Source organism: Amblyomma maculatum, chromosome 1, assembly GCF_055883805.1.
Source record: "Amblyomma maculatum isolate TAMU_Amacu chromosome 1, ASM5588380v1, whole genome shotgun sequence".
Lineage (NCBI taxonomy): Eukaryota > Metazoa > Arthropoda > Arachnida > Ixodida > Ixodidae > Amblyomma > Amblyomma maculatum.
In genome coordinates, this window is record NC_139344.1 from 31,796,394 (window position 1) to 31,803,890 (window position 7,497).

The 7,497-nt window shown below is 42.9% G+C and overlaps 1 long non-coding RNA gene across 1 annotated transcript; it reads right to left on the minus strand.

Moving 5' to 3' along the window:
* Nucleotides 1-874: 874 nt before the first annotated feature.
* Nucleotides 875-6,798, minus strand: LOC146202080 (uncharacterized). The gene is made up of 3 exons (XR_014701964.1): nucleotides 6,546-6,798; nucleotides 4,143-4,228; nucleotides 875-1,094 (listed from the first exon to the last, which is right to left on the minus strand). It is a non-coding gene; the product is annotated as an uncharacterized LOC146202080 (long non-coding RNA).
* Between the last annotated feature and the right edge of the window lie 699 nt (nucleotides 6,799-7,497).

A 7,497-nucleotide genomic window follows, 5' to 3' on the forward strand; every position in this document is an offset into this window, starting at 1 on the left:
TTCCGGGCGTTGCGGGGGGAAACTCTCTCGTGCACCTTGCCCGAACCGCCCGAACCTTGAAACCTTCGTGTTTAGGCTCCTCTTGCGTTTGACTATACGATGCCCCTTCGTGAAAGATAACGATCGATTGTAAAGGAAAAAAAAGGAAGGGGATGAGGAGAAGGGGACTGCGTAGTGCGCTGTGGTGTAGTTTGTCAGCCGCGGTTCGGCGTCAGCTGACTGCAACGGAGAACGCGCGCGCCGACAGGAAGTAAACAAACTCTGTTCGGTGCCCGATTATTATCGCAGCATGACTCCGGCCCTGTAGCATTTTTTTTTCTTTTTTTTTACGCCATGTGGTGTTTGTACAGAGCGCACTCTGAAATGTCGCGCGAATGGAGCCGCGTCCAAGTTCACCAACCGAGGCAGCCAGGAAAGAAACACGTGAAACCGAGATGAGCGTTGATAAGAAGAAAGAGAAGAAAGGAGGGACACTGTCAGGAATGAAGAGATGGAAACAGAAAAAAAAAGTGCCAAGAGGCTTTACCCTTCAGCAAAAAGGGGGGAGGGAGGATCGCAAAATAAACGTTATCACTCGCGTGAACTGGGCGTGAACTGGCTTAGTCGCTCAAAGTTGTGCCTCTTTATCCCGAAGCGATCAGCTGCCGATCGGAAGTGTAAGAGTTGGTTTTGACAGGAGCATAGACAGGAGTTATACACAACTAGATTTTTCCTGCGGAAAAAGCGGGGGGGTGGGGGGGGGAGGAGATAAACTGCAACAAGGGAAGAGGACTTCTCCAAATGGCTCACCGACAGCAATAAGAGCAGGAGCCTTCTCCGGTTCCTAACGGAAAATAATTTGCACGGGTTCTTATAATATGCCTTATGGCAAGCTTGCGTAATAAAAAAAAGAAAAAAACAGCGCGCGCATGCAGTAGTGCAACGATCGAGTGACACAGTTCGGCACAATGTTACAAGTGGCTCACAAATGCACATTTATTTTTGTCCCAGATTTTCCAGGAACAGCGGGTACAGATCATCAGCCAGCTGGGTGGAATGGAAGTGGACCTCGCAGGAGATGGGCGTTGCGACTCCCCGGGCTACAGCGCCAAGTACTGCACGTACAACGTTGTTATCATTCAGACTGACCATATTCTACAATGGGAACAGGTAAGAATAGGAGAGGTAAGGCAATGCTGCGATACGAAATTTGGCAAGCTGCAATTCCTATTAACTGTGTGAAGTCAGCTGCAGTGCCCAATAGTGCGAGCATGGGGCCTGGCCTCAACTAACGAGTCTCAGTGCAGTCTTTAACAAAAGGCGCCAATTTCTGCATATTATTAGGAGAAATTTATTTCAGCCTCACCAAGAGTGTCCTTGGCAAGTGCTGCTTGCATGTCTATATATAAAAAGAATCAAATTAATCATTATATAATACAAACAATTGAATTACAAAATGTTTCATCGTTGCAAACCATTGGGGAAGAGGTACATTTGCTGACATATATTATTATGTAATGAGGTTTTAATTTCATCTATCTACAAACTGCCACCCAGCTATCTGGACATATTGCAAGAGCAGCAAATCGCCTATACAGCACTACTTTGATGCTTGGCGCATTACTAAAGATGCATGCAGTTGCTTGCTTTAATAATTAGGGCGAATACATGGTAATAACATTATTCTATACTGTAAGCAGGTCAAAGGGCTGTGAAGCAATAGAACCATGGATCCAGACAATCACAAGTCTATGTTGCTGCCCTGGGCCAGGGTAATGATGACCTGATCATCAGCATGTAGTGCAGCCTGTTGAACCACATATGCGATAAGCGTGATGGCCATGATAGACCATACAGCAAATGCCTGCATTAGCTCCTTGCAAACAGGCAATGGATGAGCAGAGGTAATCTGTTTTGTATAGGTTTTTTTTTTCTAAAGTTTTTCACTTTGATGTTGTTTGGAAGGTGCACGGCTCACACTTGTGGCATTTGCCAACCAATGATAAATTTAAGAGATAGGTAATGCAAATAGAACTTCACGGAAAAAACTTTTTACACATCCGCACATTACAGCAAGACATAGCCAAGAAAGGAACCCATAATGAAGTGAAGAAACAACATAAAGTAAATGTGAGTGCTGAGACTGCGAGATTAATTTAATACTGAGGCAGCTTGGTTATAACGCCAGTAAGAAACACAAAAACAATGGGATGTTCTATACTTTCTTATACTGACAATTGTTTGGTCAACAACACCTCTTAGATTTCTTGTCACAGTAAAATAGCAGTACAAGACCAGGTGTCTTTTAACGAATATGTTGCTAAAACTGTTTTCAACTGCAATGCAGCAGCTGTAAGCAAGCAGGTTCAGCATCTATGATTGACTAGAATACACACCAACACTACCAACTCATCAGTCAAATATATATATATACTGTCGGCGCGTTGTTTTTCCTTCCGCTTTGCATTTAATGCTCTTTATTCCAATAATCATCATAAGAGGAATTCCTGTAAATGTCAGCAGTATAAACATAAAAAAAAATGTTTGCCTTGCACTCGCAGACTGTTCGCTCCTTTAAATGCTATATATATATATATATATATATATATATATATATATATATATATATATATATATATATATATGTTCATTTTTTACAGATTCATGTGCTTTCAGGAAGCTAAACTGCATTCTCATGAACTCCCTGTTCCTGAAGGACATTCGACAACTCTCCCCTAAAGCCCAAACATCCTCCCTTGAATCATTTCATAATTTGGTCATCAGATTTGCTCCCAAATCTGCATACTCGGATGATGGGATGCAAGCAAGGTAAGTTGAATGAAAGAGAAAGATACGACATTATTTTTTACTCCAGTGCCAGTACGCATTCCAACTTTTCTGCATTGCATATGCAAACAATCAATCCTTGCATGAAGCATTTAATGTATGTTCATCATATTGTCATTGTAAAAGGAACAGAGGACAGAGGAAATAGAACTCAGTAAAAAAAAAAAAATCAGAAGTTCATCTATGAAAGCCTGTGCTTCATTCGCACCATATCCTTTTCCTCCTTTCGATTCTTCAACTTGATAAGTAGCCCAACTAAGCAGATCGCGTTTAGTTAATGCTACAATAGCCACTACGACCAGTACTCCCCTTAGTACAGTGGTTAATCTGGAGCTATCATGTTATCAGGCCAGGTAATATGAGACCTTACAATTACGACTCACAGGAGTCAATTCTGACATCTGCCAAAAAAGGGCACCCACTATGTCAAATGAATCCCAACTCCTGCTCAAAGTATGCACCCAATGAGAAATTTTCCACAATCCTTCCATCCTGACATTAAATACTCTGCTGCAAAATTAGCTGAACCTATCATGTGTCTTTCTCTTCGAATCTCAAGACTGCTGCCATGTCAAAGGTAGTTTTCATACATTTTAAGGAGACTGCGGTGCACACTTCTGACATTCTAAGACATTCTAAGAATGCTTCATATAATATCGTAAAAACATATTTGTTAGCATGGTAGCACTAGCCATTCTATAATCCCCTTCCATAGAAAAAGTGAGACAGGAAGCTGCAGACTGCACAGGCCATCTAAGGGTCCTCATTGGAAGTCACTGCTCTTATGTTAGAATAGGCAGATGGGATGACATAAAGAACGAAGTTGAGGACAAGCATGAAGCGCAGGCTGAAAAAACACCTCGTCTCTCTTTTGTGCTCCTCATCTTCGTGCAGTCCAAAGACAAACGCAGTTTTTAAAGAACTGGAAGTTATCAGCGCAAGTTTCCGACCCCTCTAGAACCATCTCGAATGTCCCGAGGCTACTGTATTGAAGCTGCAAGAATGCTCAAGGTTCACTTGACCACTAGAACTAATGATGATCGCTAGAATACAACAGCAGGGAGAACACAGGTGATTCACGATATGATGTTGTATAGCCCATGTCATACATTCATTTTGCTGCTTGGAGATCATTGCATCACATTCTTAATTCTAAAGGCGCTGAACATAGTAGCTAAATCAGAAGCAATTTCTGCTGCAGTGTTGTAGATATAATGCATAATGGTTCCTTATGGTAGCCTCTTCTGTATAATTTTGCTGGTAGGCAACAAGAAACACATTTTTTTCCAAAGTATGAAAAATTAATTCATATTTACCTTCTTTATAGGTCACATCTGGCTGTAATTCACTTTAATGAAAATTCCTCAAGGCTCCAGGCACAGACAAAAAAAGGAGATGACCGCTGGAAAGTAAAGATGGAAAAAGCAAGGAAAGGACATTTCAGTGTCGCTCCAGTGAAAACGCAGCCTACGTTTTGTAAGTTCAAAGTTTGTTCTACTTATAATATTACACGAAAAACTAAGTGCACTGTTGTAATCTCGATGACTATTTCATCCAGCGTACGTCCACAAGCTCCTCCAAGATGTGGAGAAACGGTCTGAGGGCTCTTCGCACAGAGAGACAGCTGCAAGCACAGCTTCAGAGCGTCACTTTATGACGGATGCCTATGAAAGACCGTCAAAAGAAGAACTGATTGCTGCTCACAGACACAGATTTGCTCTTCACAATGACTAGTCATTACACAGTACAACTGTCAGTGTGCTTAACCTAAATGTTAAACAGACTGGCATCATTTTTAAAAAATACACAGCCCAACAAACATAGGACAAGCGAGTAGACGGGAACAGCGCTGACTATCAACTGCATGATTTATTGAAAGAACACTAATATATACAAAAATGCTCAGACAACCAAGTGCGCATGTTCGCAGATAAAACTGGAAATGTTGTTTTATCTGCAAACATGCGCACTTGGTTGTCTGAGCATTTTTGTATATATTAGTGTTCTTTCAATAAATCATGCAGTTGATAGTCAGCGCTGTTCCCGTCTACTCGCCTGTCCTATGTTTGTTGCGCTGTGTATTTTTAAAAAATGATGCACCAACTAGCTCAACTCACAGTTCTTTTGAGACTGGCATCAGCGCCGCAAAGCATTGGCCACTGGAGCCAAGAAAATTGTTTCAATATGTTTGCTGCGGCTGACAATAGCTGGAGTGCAGTTTCATATGACTTTTGTTGTTTGAGTGAGTGCAATCTTGTACCCATATCTCTGCATTTTCCTTGTGGCTGCGGCTAAGCAAAAGTGCACACAAAACATGTTGCTGTTTGCTTATCACGGCAACTACACATGGTGTGCCACCGCTCGCAGGCCTTTCAAGTATTATATTAAAGCTGCCGCTTGAAACAAAAGTAAAAAAGGCAGAGCAACTGTGGGTTCAAGGTGTGTAAGGCTAGATTGCGAATAATTATGCCAGTCAGAGTTTTTCAGCTTCTTGAGGCCAAACTAGGAATAAATGGAAATTTCAAGTGAGCCGGCTTCACAAGTGACCATGTAACATCTCTCTTTTCATGGGCTTGCTGTTCCCCATCCGTTAAGCTACACAGTTTACAAGACAACAGTGTAATTATGCTGATTATTATTATGTGCGCGAAATAATACAGTGTTCTTAGCGGCAATTTAAACTGCTGAGTGACTCAATCAACTTCATTCAGATTTTTTTCCTCCTGTCGACAGAAAAACAAATGCTAAGGTAGGAACAAAAGGCTACTAATACAGTAGCTTGACGAGGTTTTTACCCCTGTTTGACATGGACGACAGACAGTCATATTTTTACAGTGATCTGCTAGCGAAAAAAAAAAAGATCAGCAAGTAAAAGAAATGTGCAATATGGACAGGTGCTGTGTCGGAAACAAAGTGTGAGAAATGTACATGTATTTACATTCACTTGCCACTGACTCTTGTACACACTTTGAGTATCTTTAACGCACAGAACATAAAAGAAAGACATGGTGACAAAAAAAATAATAAAGTGTCACATACATTCGAATGTACACCGGCTCAAGCATAAGAAACAACAAGGTGGTCAGTTATAAAACTAAGAAAGCACAGTTTTTCGCCGAGGAGAGCAATTCTCTCGGAATAATCTCGAAATAAAGTCGTTTTCTTTGTTTATTCGGTGCGTCCTCATCACTGCACGTCATGTGAAACCTTGCAAGGGCCAGATACGGCATGCGTATCCTAATACTACACGTTTACCGCGGCGGCTTGTACCTCTCCGGCTCTACCGCTCAGTCGTTTGTGGTGAAACTGCGCACGGAGGTTTGATATTACGGTAAACTTTATTTGCTCGTAGGAAGTTAGGTAAGGGTGCTTAATTCGTTGCTGCTGCGTACAATGCAAACCCGCAGTCTGTACCTGGATCGGGGCCGAAAGCCGCAAACGCCGGCGCACGATTCCGCGGGTTCGCGCACGGCCGAGCCAGGTAGGCGCAGTTGTCTTAGGTAATTTACTATAAGGCAAAAGTTTATAACCTACAAACTTACTACGAGACAAAATGCAACCTCCGTGAGTAGTTTCACGCAATCAAGTCAACGGTTAAGACGGTAGGATTGTAATAGCCACCACAGTAATGATGCATCACAACAATGACTAACTCATTGCACCTGTGAAACCGTCGCTTATCTGTGCGCTATGTTCAAGCTAGTAAACACATTACTTACCAGCGTATGTTGTCGCCTTGACTTGATCCGAGGTGCGTATTTTGGTTTGGTGAACACAGGAACGGAGCAGCGGTTGCCTCCGAAATTTTGCTGCACTACGTAAGGCGCAGTGGATTGGGGCCCGACATTTAAAGCACCGACTTAATGCTGTAAACCTGTAAGCCGACTTCGAAGTTCATTTCGCATGGGCGACACAAGAAACGAGAACATTCACAGGCGGAAAGTGCCCCGCAAGTACGCTGCAAAGAACTGAAACGAGACCGCCGCTTGCGACCGCGCCGCGATTGCCGTGGTGCCTGCGCGAAGGGCAAAGATGCGCGCATGCGCGCGCGAGACCGGAAGTGCAGGAAAAAAAAGCTTTGGAAAAATGTTTCTGTCTACAGAACATCCTAATTTTCTTTCCTGATAATTAAAAGTTAAACGTATTTCAATTTTTCTGGCATAAGCGATAGTTTAGTGGCTGTGTGACGTCGCAAAGAAGCAGACCAATAGTCATTCGAAAACGCATGCACGTAGCAGCGTTGCACAGAGGAGGAGGAGGACTGGCAAAAGTCGAAGGAAAGAACGCGCCAACTTTCGAATGGGATTGTGGGACCTGCACTGCGCGTAGACGTGTATTATTGCGTTCAAATGTGTATCGCAGCATAATCTAGCGACTGAGATAGTTTGTGAGGAGTGCTCGGGAGGTGTTTGTGGGCCCCTTTAAGCCTGTACCAACCAGCCCGTATTTGCCCTCTTCTGGACCTGGCCATGGGCGCAAAAAAAAAAAATAATAATAAAATGTCGTTGGGCGCCATTAAGGGAAGCGCACCTTGCACAGGCGCGGCCACAGTTCGATATAACCAATATTCCGCTGAGCGGGAGGTCGATAGACGCGAACGTGACTCCTATGCTTTTGCACGGGAGCCTCAATGGGATATTTTGGTAGTCCGATACAAGCAATAATTATATA